The 14,075-nt window shown below is 38.6% G+C and overlaps 1 long non-coding RNA gene across 1 annotated transcript; it reads right to left on the bottom strand.

Annotated features, from left to right (window-relative positions):
• Positions 1–684: 684 nt before the first annotated feature.
• LOC115424446 (uncharacterized) lies at positions 685–13,832 on the bottom strand. Its single transcript, XR_003936085.1, has 3 exons — positions 13,764–13,832; positions 6,756–6,758; positions 685–696 (listed from the first exon to the last, which is right to left on the bottom strand). It is a non-coding gene; the product is annotated as an uncharacterized LOC115424446 (long non-coding RNA).
• Positions 13,833–14,075: the final 243 nt, after the last annotated feature.

Below are 14,075 nucleotides of genomic sequence, written 5' to 3'. Positions count from 1 at the left end.
CCAGACAGGACTCTGCTGCTTTCTCCCAACTTTAGTCTCCATGTTGCAGGTAGAGTGGGGACGAGAAACCAACTATAAAAGACAACTGACGGACCGTGAAGTACCCTATGGTTATTTATGTTTTATTGATTATGTTTTAATTGTAATTGTGTGTTTTTAACCTGTCTCTTTTCCATTTTTGTAAAGCACTGTGAATTACCCCGTGTATGAATTGTGCTATACAAATAAATCTGCCTTGCCTTGCCTTGGTGCCGCTAGCTAAAATTGCTTTTGTATCAATCCGACATTGACAAAGATGAAAACAAAGGGAATTTTATCCCTAATTTTTATATGTTTTAGTTAGTTTTGTAAGCACACAATACAGTTTCAGTTAGTTATCGTTTTTTTTCTTTTAATTATAGTTTTTATTTATTTCAGCTAACGAAAATGTTTTTTCAATTCTAGTGTTCATCATTTCGTTAGTTTTTGTTAACAATAATAACTTTGGTCGTCAAATAGTCTGCACAGAAGGAGCCAGTCAGACGATCCGTGAACCGACGCGCTCACCTTTCCAAAATTAAAGATTACCGAGTACAAATAACACGAGACAGATGGACTAGTACACATTTCCACCTCGTTCTTGCAGACGTAAACACGCATCACCTCGTGTTGAAAACGCTGGTGGAAGATCAAAGATTTTACAGATGTTTAACAGAACTAAAGCAGCTCCTCCAAGAGTCAGACTGCAGGGGCCGGATATGTTACAGAGGAGCGAGGGAGGAAAGAAAGAGGCAGAGATGGAAAAAAAAAAAAAAAAGGCAGTAATTGCAAATAAGAGGGGGAAAGGGGAGCAGAAGAAAGCCCGAGGCCGAAGACAGTAGGGAGGGAAGAGAGAGAGACCGGGATGACGAGTAAGTACGGAAATGCAAATGAGAAGCTGCCAAGCAAAAGAGGAAAGGGTGAAGGGAGACCGTGAGAGATTACTATAGGAGCGGTTGGAAGGGAACCGAAAGAGCAGAACGAAGCTGGAAATAATAAAAAAAAAAAAAAAAAAAAAAAAGGGTGGCATTGAGGTGGTGGTGGGGGGGGCGGCTGAGAGCAGAGGAGGAAATGGCAAAGCACGAGACACGACACGGACGCATCATTCAGGCTTTCACAAAAAAAAAAAAAAACAACAAAAAAAAAATAGTTCCACTGTCCCTGTACGTCAGTGTCATGTTCTCTCTGAATCAATACCAGTGTAATGTGTGAGGTTGTCAGGTTCTGTCTCTGTGTTCCAGTCCTGTGGTCTGGATGGAAAGGATCAATCTAACAACAGAAGTGGGTGGGACTTCCACTGGAGGAGAACTCAGCTCATCCAATCACAGTCCGTATATGACTTCTATCAGTGATCAATAGGAACTAGACTGATATGTGGAACCATTTACATGAAATAAACCATCAACATATGGACCAGTAGAAGGAAAGGAACATTGTTAATATTTCAAAAATTCGCCAAAAATTCAAGGACAAAATTTCGCAAAACTGTGAACAAAGTTCGTAGACACTGTCCCGAGGAAGATACATTAAAAAAAAAACAAAAAAAAACAAAAAAAAAAACGAAGGGACTCCGACAAGTAGTTACGTCAGGGAAGATGTTTGAAGAAATTGCTAACGAGGATGACGACGAAGATAGTGACGAAGATGGTGACAAGGACGGTGACGAAGAAGGTGATGAAGATCTCAAAAATTTTAAAATCTAAATTTGTCAAAACTATGAATGTTTGTAGACATTGTCCCAAGGAAGATGCATAAAAAAATGAAAGGAATCCCACAAGTAGTTGCATCAGGGAAGATGTTTGACGAAATTGCTGACGAAGACGACGAAGAAGATGACGACGAAGACAACAACAAAGACGACGATGAAGACGACGATGAAGACGACGATGAAGACGACGCCGAAGACGACGATGAAGACGACAATGAAGATGACGGCAAAGACGGCAAAAAAGATTTCAAAAATTAAAAAATCTAAATGTGTCAAAACTGAGAATAATGCTTGTAGACATTGTCCTGAGGAAGATACATAAAAAATTTTAAATGAATCTGACCAGTAGTTTTGGAGCAAAAGATCTTTTGGAGAATTTTTGAAATATTAAAAATGTACCTTTCCTTCTAATGGTATCTCTAATCATTTACATGTTATAAACCATGTCAAAACTTTGTCAAACATTTAAAAATCTAAAATTGTCAAAACTGTTAACAAACTTTGTAGACATTCTCCTGAGGAAGCTATAAAATTTTAAATGAGTCCGACTTGTAGTTTTGGAAAAGAAAACTGTTGAAATATAGATGTGGGTAATCTTGAGTTTGACCCTTCAAGGTCACTCAAGGTCAAAGGTCATGGACCCAAATGAAAGTCCATATATGACTTCTATCAGCGATCAACAGGAACTGTATTGATATCTGGAACCATTTACATGTTATAAACCATCAAAATATGGACCATTAGAAGGAAAGGAACATTTGTAATAATTAAAAAATTTGTAAAAAATGCAAGAATCTAAAATTCTCAAAACTGAATAATCTTTGTAGACATTGTCCCAGGGAAGATACACATAAAATTTCAAATGAATCCGACCAGTAGTTTCATGGGAGATGATGTTTGAAGAAATTGCTAAAGAAGACGAAAGCGACAAAGACAACAATGAAGATGATGACAACAGCGACATAAGTCAATTTTCCATTGGACATCCGCGCAAAACTTTACCGATATTTACAAAATGTCGAAAAAACGCAAGTGCGTAATGTCGGTTTTTCAATTAAATCACAAATGCAATGATTTATTTATTATCGCAAGATGACACGAGAAGTCCTTCCATAAACATGGCGATGAATGTAAATATGGTGTTGATTTACAGATATATTCATTATTATTATATATTACCCCTCTCTCCTGTACTAAATTTAAAAATAATTTGTTTCCTGGTGTGTCCATATTTCTTTTAAAACTCTTCTTCACTTGTTGTAACGCCCGCCAACATCCGGTTTTTATTATTCATGTGACTCTAATTGTGGAAAAAGGTCTTTCCATTGCAGTTTTGTGTGACATACCGATTATGCTACGCCCAAAAAACCACCTCTTGCCAGCGCACAAACTTTTAATCGAAAAACGACAGTTTTGGCGAAAGTGTCGTTTTTCGATTAGGCAAATTTTTATGTGCAAGTTATATTCGCACAACTTGAGGGTCAATGGAAAAGTGACTACAGATGAAAACGATGACAAAGATGAAGACGACAATGCAAACAACAACAAAGACAAGGAAGACGACATTGATGACAAAGACGACAACAACGTACGCAGCACCTTCACAATCGCCCGGTGAGCTAACAAAAAATGAGCCCTGCATTTTCATACATGTCTTTCAAACAGTGCTGTGGCTGGAGACATCACAGCACAGTGTGTTCCAAGAAAACAAAAAAAAAAAAAGCAGGAGAAACTGAAAAGACATAGAAAGGCAGAAGAAAAAAGGGACGGTAATGATCCCCAAAGAAGTGGCCAATGGCATCTGTTTGTCACAAGCCAGGACCAGAGGGAGGAGAAGCTCCTCTTCTCCCTGGCTGTCCTCCATCAGCAGCTGGAGGCTGAACTTAAGCTCTGCCAGCAGTCGCCTGGGAAGAGGAGAGGCTTCAGGAAGGGGGGGGGGGGGGGGTCGTCCACAATCGCCCACCAAAACAAAACGCAGGGAACGCAACATCTGCATCATTAGCAGAGTCGCCCGGCGTCCCCTGATGGCTCCCGACGACACAACAGATCCCTCAGAAACATGGCCACCGCCGTCCCTGTGCACACAAACATCCTCTGCACGATCGCCACACAGCGATGTCAGCCCCCTCCTCATGAATATTCATCTACCTCATTAACACTCAAGTGGGGAAACGCAGCATATTGCATGAGCCTCCCGTTACTTGGAGAGAGAACGAGGTTTGAGGGAGGGAGTGGAAAGGAGATGGGACACATGGCGACTGTAGAGGAAGCAAAAGGGGAAGAGACACACAGTGAGAAGCAAAGCCTTCTTGTCGCTGCCAGGAAACTTTTCTCCAATCTCCAGAGTGGAAGGAGGAAGATGTCCTATATTGTTGCGGGAGCTGATACCCTCCTGTCACTTTTCCTTATGAAGCCAGACTAGGGTAGTGTGAAAGCAGCGTCAGCAGCAAGGACGGCACAGCGGGGGGGGCGCCGGCTGGGAATTACAGACCATTTTACCCGGCAAATCCTCCAGCAATAAAAGCTTTAAAACAGCTGCAATTTCTCTGTTAATGTTGGGCTGCTCACAGAAGCTGGTAAACTGTAGGGGATATATGTGAATACACCTCTGCACAGGCTGCAGCCTTCACCTCCTTCACTATTAACACATGCACACATACAGCAGAATACAAACTCCAACATGCCATTTAAAGAAATACACCACCTAGTATTTCACTGAACCACATTTAGCTTTGATCGTATTCAGAAAGCTCATGCAACGTCACAACATTTATTTGCATCATTCTTTTGGACATATAATGTTGCTGAACTTAAACCTGATCAACAGAATCAACCCCAGATCATTACACTGCCCCCCCCCCCCCCCACCACCACTAGGCAGGATGGGTAATTGCTTCATCCTGGACCAGTGGTGTGCACAGACTTTTTGAAGGGCAGGGGCAAAAAGAAAAAAAAGGGCACATACAGCGCCTTCCGACTACTGAAGAGGGTACTTTATAGCACGCATTTTGGTTCCCATGAGGGCACTTCAGTACGTTTTGGCTCCCAAGAGGGCATTTTAGCACACATTTTGGCTCCCAAAAGGTCATTTTAATTCACGGTTTGGCTCCCAAGAGGACACTAGCCCATGTTTTGACTCCCAAGAGGGCACTTTAGCATGCATTTTGGCTCCCAAGAGGACACTTTAGCACACGGTTTGGCTCCCAAGAGGGCACGAGCATGCATTTTGACTCCTAAGAGGGCACTATAGTATGCGTTTTGGCTCCCAAGAGGGCACGAGCATGCATTTTGATTCCTAAGAGGGCACTTTTGTATGCATTTTGGCTCCCAAGAGGGCACTAGCATACATTTTGGCTCCCAAAAGGGCACTTTAGCACACGTTTTGACTCCTAAGAGGGCACTTCAGCACACGTATTGGCTCCCAAGAGGGCACTTTAGCGCACATTTTGGCTCCCAAGAGAGCAGCAGCATGCATTTTGGCTCCCAAAAAGGCACTATAGCACATGTTTTGACTCCTAAGAGGACACTTTAGCACGCATATTGGCTCCCAGGAGGGCACTTTATCATGCATTTTGGCTCCCAAGAGGACATTTTAGCACACAGTTTGGCTCCCAAGAGGACACTTTAATGCACGGTTTGGCTCCCAAGAGGGCACGAGCATGCATTTTGGCTCACAAAAGGGCACTTTAGCACACGTTTTGACTCCTAAGAGGGCACTTTAGCATGCGTATTGGCTCCCAAAAGGGCAACAGCATGCATTTTGGGTCCCAAGAGGGCACTAAAGCAAATGTTTTGACTCCTAAGAGGGCACTTCAGCACACGTATTGGCTCCCAAGAGGGCACTTTAGCGCACATTTTGGCTCCCAAGAGAGCAGCAGCATGCATTTTGGCTCCCAAAAAGGCACTATAGCACATGTTTTGACTCCTAAGAGGACACTTTAGCACGCATATTGGCTCCCAGGAGGGCACTTTATCATGCATTTTGGCTCCCAAGAGGACATTTTAGCACACAGTTTGGCTCCCAAGAGGACACTTTAATGCACGGTTTGGCTCCCAAGAGGGCACGAGCATGCATTTTGGCTCACAAAAGGGCACTTTAGCACACGTTTTGACTCCTAAGAGGGCACTTTAGCATGCGTATTGGCTCCCAAAAGGGCAACAGCATGCATTTTGGGTCCCAAGAGGGCACTAAAGCAAATGTTTTGACTCCTAAGAGGGGACTTTAGCACGCGTATTGGCTCCCAAGAGGGGATTAGCACGCATTTAGGCTCCCAAAAGGGCACTTTAGCACACATTTTGGCTCCCAAGAGGGCACTTTAACACACATTTTGGCTCCCAAGAGGGCACTTTAACACACGTTTTGGCTCCCAAGAGGGCACTTTAGCACACGTTTTGACTCCTAAAAGGGCACTTTAGCACACGTTTTGACTCCCAAGAGGGCACTTTAGCACACGTTTTGGCTCCCAAAAGGGCAGTTTAGCACACGTTTTTCAACAAATGGGCCCCCTGTCCCCCTCCTGTGCACACCACTGTCCTGGACTCATCCGACCACAACTTCTTTCCATTTTTTCCTATTCAATCTTTTTGCTCTAGTTTCATTAGTACTTTTTGTTCTAATATGGAGCATTTTCCAGATTGTAAAGCATCAGAAAAAGTATTATGCAATGAAAACTCCATTTCATTAAGATATGTCCACTATAACCTTTGGCCGCCAAAACCCTCTCAGTTCATCCCGGATTCCAAATGAAAGTTTATTCTAAATTTAAAGACATTCTGACCAACTATTCCAAGGATATAGAAAGCTGTTCAGACAGACAGATGAACGAGCGTCTGTTAAAGTCAATCATGAAATACTTCAGTGTTTTCGGGTGTTAAGCCACATTCACACAGGTTTAGAGTTACCCAGTTCGTTCAAGTCTTTGTTTTATTCAGATTTACTGACATTATCCCTGGATATGGTGTCAAGGCTCTTCTCTACCACATAATTAACACTGAACCTGTTCAAAGATAGAAAAATGTTCCTTACCACATGCTGGCATGTCATCTATCTCATTATCTTTTGAGATTTCGCTCTTCTGATGTATTTGCTCTTTCCACAAATGGGTATCTATGCTGTGCAGTGACATAAGCCTCCTGAATCTGCATCCAAAACCCTGTCAAAACTTACATTTGCCAGTGCATCTTCCATAAATCTCGACTAAAAGAGGTAAAATAAAGGCACAGAGAAAATAAAACTTGACAAATTGCGTACAGGGCAAATTTGCATAATGTTAAGATCACAGACAAGCGACACAATTATTACAAATTACAAGTAGTAGTCCCCAGATAATGGTGGTGCAGTGCAAACCGGGTATTTGACAGGGACAAGCTGCAAAAAGATCAGGAAAAAGGTATCAAGGTAAACAACTGGCATGTCCTCCACAAAATCCAAAACAGACACAATGTCCCTGTACGTCAGCGTCATGTTCGATCAAGAATCAATACCACGTTGAATTTGTGAGGTTGTCGGGTTCTGTCTCTATTAGTGATGTCCCGATCTGGATTTTTTTGTTTTCCAATCCCTTTTTTTTTTTAGATTACTTTTGCTGATACTGATCCAATATTGACTTTTTCCAATGAAATTTGGATTTAAATTTGGAGTTTGTGGTCTCACAAAAAACACATTGTGGTTGTTATTGTTTTTAGCAGAACTGCATCTACAGATTATGATGTAAGTACACTGGATGCATCTGAATGAACTTAAACTTCTTGTGCTGCCCCCTGGTGGAGACAGACAATTCGGTTTGGGTTCATATGTTTTGTCTGTTCAGAGCTACCGTAGATGTCATATTGCTAGAGATTTCTTATTAGTTTAGTTACAATTAAAGACCAGTTACTTGTTTTTTGTCCTTAAAAAATATCTGTAAGTACTGTTATGTAATAAGAGTCAGTTGAGACTCTTTGTGTTGCTTAATACTTGCATTTTTTGTGCATCAAGACGCTAATAGCATGAGCATATATATGGGATTTTCAGTGTATTTTAGCATTGTACTAATTGCTATAATTAACTGACGGGGGGTGTTTTTGTATTTTTGGAACTGTAGCTCAATATAAATTAATGTTGTGTATAGTTTACATAATACAAAGCAATAATGATACATTGTGTTTTGACTAGAGCCCGACCAATTAATTCATATTTTTTGCACTAATAATTTTTGTGGTTCCATAGCTTGCTTTGTAGTTAGACTCATTAAAGGTAGGTGTTGCTCACATTTTAAAGAATGATTTACCAAACAATTTTTATGTCACTACTCATAAAATACAGACTCACATCTTTTTCAAAAGTCTGCTCTCCCCAGCATAAAAACTCCCACATCTACAACCCGTGGTTCCGCAGGTCACAGACTAGTCTAATATCAGACAATTATACAGAGGTTTAAAGTTGGGTACATTATCTTTGTAAGATAAACAAAGATTTATGCAACTGTTAATCCACATGTCCACAATTATCTAATATTTTAGATTATTGTATCCTGTGTAGCAAAGTTATTATCGTTAACGAAAACTAATGAAATGATGAAAACTAGACTTGAAAAAAACATTTTTGTTAACTGAACTAAATAAAAACTATAATTAAAAGAAAAAACGATAACTAACTGAAACTGTATCGTGTGCTTACAAAACTAACTAAAACGGATAAAAATTCCAGACAAAATTCTCTTCATTTTTGTCTTTGTCAACGTCGGATTGATATGAAATCGATTTATTTAGCTCTTGCAATTTTAGCTAGCGGCACTTCACAGTCCGTCACTTCTGGTCACTTGTTTAGAGTCGTCGACTAAAGTTGGGAGAAAGCAGCAGAGTCCTGTACGGAATTTATTTGAATAAAAGATATGAAAAAACTAATACTAAAACTAAGCATTTAGAAAAAACGAAAACTAATAAAAACTAGCAAACCTGCTCTAAAAACTAATTAAAACTAACTGAATTAGAGAAAAAAAAAAGGTAAAACTAAATAAAACTGAACAATAATGAAAAATCCAAAACTATTTGAACCTTGCTATGTAGATCAATGTTCTCATTTCATATATCGACCAATATATCGGCTACCGGCCAATTTCGGATATCTGCCGATATATTGGATATCAGCTTTTTTTTAGCCCCCAGTATCAGCATTGGCCCCAAAAATCCCATGTTGGTTTGGCTCTAGTTTTGATGTTCTACACGTTTTTTTGCTCTTAAAAAATGAAATTACACATGATTGTATCACATATTTTGTTTTTGTGTGTACAGTTTTACAGTCATCAAAGTAAATATCCATAACTGCAAGAGACTTCCTGGGTGTTTATTGGAGAACTGTTAGCTATCTGTAGACAAGGGTTGTAACGATACGAAAATTTCATATCACGGTTATTGTGACCAAAAATGATCACGGTTATCATTATTATCGCGGTATCGTTGAAATTGTGCTCAAAATGTTCAAAAAGTACTAATACACACACTGAAATAATTTAACCTCGTTGTATTTTGAAAAAAAAAAAAGGGAACAAAAAAATAAAAGAAAATAAAAGGCACAATGTACTTTCTGTTGGCAGAAACATTCAAATATTAACATGTAAACATCAAACATAGAAATGTGCGTCAAAGATTTCACCTTATGGCCATTGTTTGACCATTTTCTAGATCGAGTTTGACTTGTTTTAGTTTCTTTTTCATAGATAAATAAATAGACAGCCATGTTTTCAGAGGCCAAACATTACAAGCTGGCATGCACACCTGGAATGCTGCTGCTTCTCCAGGAAATGAGCAGTACCATGAGTTTTCAAAGTGCGGTCATCGAACATGGTTATCCTACTATATAATGCACGTTGTCTGTTCAATCGATGTTGCAGGATGGGAGGGCGTTTGTACAGATTTTCATCAGCCTTCACAGGCCCCATTGCCGCCAAACTCACCAAATGAATAGAAACATTACCTGCCTATCGACTAGGCACAATTTGATGTCCGTATTCAAATGTTGCGAGGTATGCTGGGAGATTTTAGCCTCTCATGCTATAGTACAATGGCACCACGGGTACAATGCCGCTAGTCATGATAATTACAATTTAAATGGTTATACTAACCATTGGGAATTTTACCGCGATTTATCGTTATACCGGTAATCATTACATCCTTACTGTAGAAGAATATGTCTAGTCATTTCATGTCCATAAACAGGGATGTGGGTTTTTTTTTTTTTTTTTTACACCTCGTGAAAATATTTTTTCTTGGCCATAAATAACCTTGTCATTTACAAACTCCGGACTGTCAGTCGACTCGGACCGACTCCTTCTCTCTGAGCCACCTGCCAGCAGACACACAACCACACATAGAGAGAGGATTATTTTCTCTTTATGTTGTAATGCCAGTGAATCTCTTAACAGGAACTGCCAACGGGGGAAATCTCCCATCCTGCAGCTGTGTCCTCGGAGAGACTCTGGAAACCGTAGAGGCGGCGCACTCGATTTCCTTGACTTTTCGCCGCGGCTTTGGTGACACAAACGGTGGACCGCATGGGGGAGGAGGAGGAGGAGGAGGGCGGCGACGGCCAAAATTTTTTGCCCTGCGTGGAGTCGCTGTGGTCCTTTAAAGGGCACTGAGCAGCCCGGACAAAACCAGCACTATCATAATTGGAGCAGGTCTCTGGAAATCAATAGGGCTGCTTACATGAGGGGCCTCCACCAAAGCCATTTCATATTCCACCTTCTACACGCCATTTCTGACAAAACACCCTTCAATTTCAGAACAGTATGAACTATCGATTTCACAGCCGCCGCTCCACCCTCCTCCTCCTCCTCCTCCTCCTCCTCCTCTTCCTCATGGCCTGTCTCTTTTCCAGTCTCCTACACTGTAAAAAAAAAAAGTAAAAAAACAGTAATATTCCAGCAGCAGGGGTGCCAAAAAAATATTGTAAAATAACGGAAAATAACCATCTCATAAAAATACGGTAATTTACCAAAATTAAAATGCAGTTTTTTGCCCTAACTTTTTTTTTGGACTTTTTAATGTTTAATAAAGAATATTTACATGTATTAAAACAATCAAATTACCTATGAATATATATATAAATAATTTTCAATGAGACTAAGTTGTACAATCCACTGATAAAAACTGTATTTGGACAGTTTATCAGTGCTTATACATGTTATACATTCACAAAAATACATTTATTCAACATTTTTGTTGGGAAACCTCCTGTAATTACACAAGATATTTGTCAATTAACAAACAAGTCTGGTTCAACTGACAGAACAAATAATTATTTTACAGTTAATTGTCAGTAATTTTATCTCGTTTTATTTTTTATTTTTTTACAGTATTAAAATTTAAATTAACAGTTTAATCTCATAAATAGAAAAGAAATATTTGTGAAATTATGATACATTTGCAAATGCATTTTAACTGTATTTTTCTGTGAAAAAAGAAAACATTTCTTTTAAAAAATGGAAATTTTATGGTTATTCACAGTTACAGTTTTTTCGTGTTATTTTACATTTGACGTGTAAAATCACAGTCTATTTCTGTCATTTCATTGGTATTTTCCTGTATCTTAACACAGGAAAAATCTGTAAAATAAACAGTGAAAATTCTGTTAAATTACAGATTTTTTTTTTTACAGTGTACCATTGACACACAACTCCCCTCTTATTCTCTTTTAAAGGAAAACAGGAGTGTTTTCTGCTGCTGGTGGTGGTGGTGGTGGTGGTGGTGGGGGGGGGCTTAGAGTGGTCATTACATGTGAACTTCTCTTTTTTAGAGCATCCAGCAGCAGCTTCAGAAGTAGGTTTGCTGCCTTTTACTGCGCTTGGCCCTTTGAAATGACAAGTTTTTGCTCTGAGGTTCACGATAACAAAGGCTGTACAATACGGGCTTTCATTCAAGCTTCTGTCAAATGTTCATATGTAACACTGGGGGAGTCTGGGGGCCAGCTGTTCCCATGTACAGAGAAAACTGGTCTGTTGACATACAGTAAAAAAATAAATAAATTTAAAAAAAAAAAAAAGTTATAAAATGTTTGTCTCAGAGTATCCTATGTGAGATATAATTGAAACCAAAGCTGTAGAAATGGGCAGGTTTAAGGCTAAGGTTCAACAGACTTTGTGATAAAAACGCCTGTATTCATGTTTATTCCTCTTGACTGAAGTAAAACTGAACTTGAGGAATCAGTTACGGTGCCGATGAGGTTTGCTGAGTATTTTCCTTGGTATCGAGCTGTAAAAATAATCTGTTATCTTGTTACGATATGTGATGAAGTGTCTCAACCGCTGCAATTATCGTCTCTCAAGTATTGCACACCCATGAGGGTTGAGCACCGTGTAGGCAGGACAATAAAGAATCAATCAAAATACGCAATAAAACAAAGGTACTTTATCTTGGTTTGCACTTAATTCTAAATTGTCTCATTATTTACGATAAAAACAGCTGCATTCCTTTTATAATAAATCGCTAAAAGGATGTTAAAATCATTAAAGACCGCCACAGTTCTTCATTATCTTTTCATCTGCCAATTATTTTCCTTAATATGGTTAACAGTTCACACCAATGTTAGATAATAATGACAAATAGCCGTCACATGTCCTTAGATAAGCAAGTCTGTGTGAAACTGCATTTACACTGATCAGCCATAACATTATGACACTGACAGACAAAGTGGTAGAAATATAATAACAAAGAATACAACAGTCATGGAAGCAGAGCTCAACTGTCAACGAAATGAACAAAAATGAACAAAAAATAAGCTTCTGCTTCTGGCCTATTCCTTTTTTTTTTGGTTTTTGTGTTTATTGTGGTTGTTGTACTGTGTGCTGTGATTACTGTACAAACCAAAAAATAAACCATTCATTAATTCATTCATTCATTCAAAATGACCAAACTAACAAAAAAATTAATAAAAATGAATAAAAAAGAATATGAAATATGAACAAATTGAACTCAATAGTAAAAACAATGAACAAAATGGACAAAAATGAACAAAAAATGAACAAAAACTGAACATATACAAAAAAATCCTCAAAAAGAATGAAGAATGAAGAGATGGCAATCTGCTTTTTTTATTAACGGATAAATCAGAATCAGGTGTTAAATCAGGTGTGTGGCGTTAAAGACAAAACAACAAGTGGGAGCATGTTCGGTATAAAGCATGAAAATCTAAATCATTTGTTGCTGGTACCAGAGAAATCTTCAAATAATGGCTTATGGATAAGAAATCCTGTTTTTATTATGACATCTGGGAAGTCTTTTTGTGTCTTCTTTATCATTATTATTATTATTATTATTATTATTATATACTGTTGTTGAATCCTTTGTGTAATGTAACTGGTCAAACCTCTTACACGAACACAACAGTTATTTTTAATTTACTGATATATTCCTTTCTTTTGCATAAATGCATTTCAAATATGTCCGTTTAATATGACTGAAATGTAACGAGTCCATTATTTTACTGTTTTTCTCTGTATGTACCCTTATGTATATGACCAATTAAAAAAAAAAAGAAGAGAGAAAATCATTTAGACTACAAATGAGCGAACCACTGTTTTGTTTTGTCCTTGTTGTGTTGGGCATTACTTTCGCAACAAAACATAACTGGAGGTGCAGTTTAGTTACATATGCACATAATTTAAGCAAAACGGCTGCTTTTGATTATGAAGTGTCACATTGAAATTGCATCAATACAAAATATATTGGAGGAAATAAAATATTTGCCATGTTATGACGATGGAACCGGTGTAGTTTCAGTGAAAAGTAGTTCAGGTGAAGATGTATTTTCTGGCAAATTGCTAATTATTTAATCAAGTACTTGCTAATTATTGGTAATACATTCAAGGTCTTTGCTCTTTATCCAAATAAAAATTCCAGACTTTTTCAAAACTGCTGTTTTTTTCCCCCAGACCTTGACTTTTTGTACTTTTATGCTTGCCTTCCTACTTTTTTGGTTGAGATTGTACCTGTTGTCTGTAGCTAGTAGACGCAGAATTTGCAGTAAATTATGTTTTAATGACAGGAACATTTTCAAAACATTTGAAAATCACAGAAGTGCATGTATATCACACAAACTAGTTTCACTAGAATCATTCCAGTACCGACCCAGACGAATCTCATTAGATGGCGTTGTATGTCACACCAGATCTTATGCTATATTAACGTATTTTCGACCTTTTGCGTGTTATTCATCGCTATTTGATCGCGTAACCATAACCTTATCCGTAACCCTAATCCTCAGTATGTGGTATTTGACGTATGGATTCAGGTCAGACAGGGAGCTAATAACGGCGTATAATGTGTACAGATGACACACCAATTAAAAGCGGCGTGTATATTTCACAAGTCA

This window comes from Sphaeramia orbicularis, chromosome 8 (genome assembly GCF_902148855.1).
Source record: "Sphaeramia orbicularis chromosome 8, fSphaOr1.1, whole genome shotgun sequence".
In the NCBI taxonomy this organism is placed as follows: domain Eukaryota; kingdom Metazoa; phylum Chordata; class Actinopteri; order Kurtiformes; family Apogonidae; genus Sphaeramia; species Sphaeramia orbicularis.
This window is presented reverse-complemented; position numbering and strand designations above follow the sequence as displayed.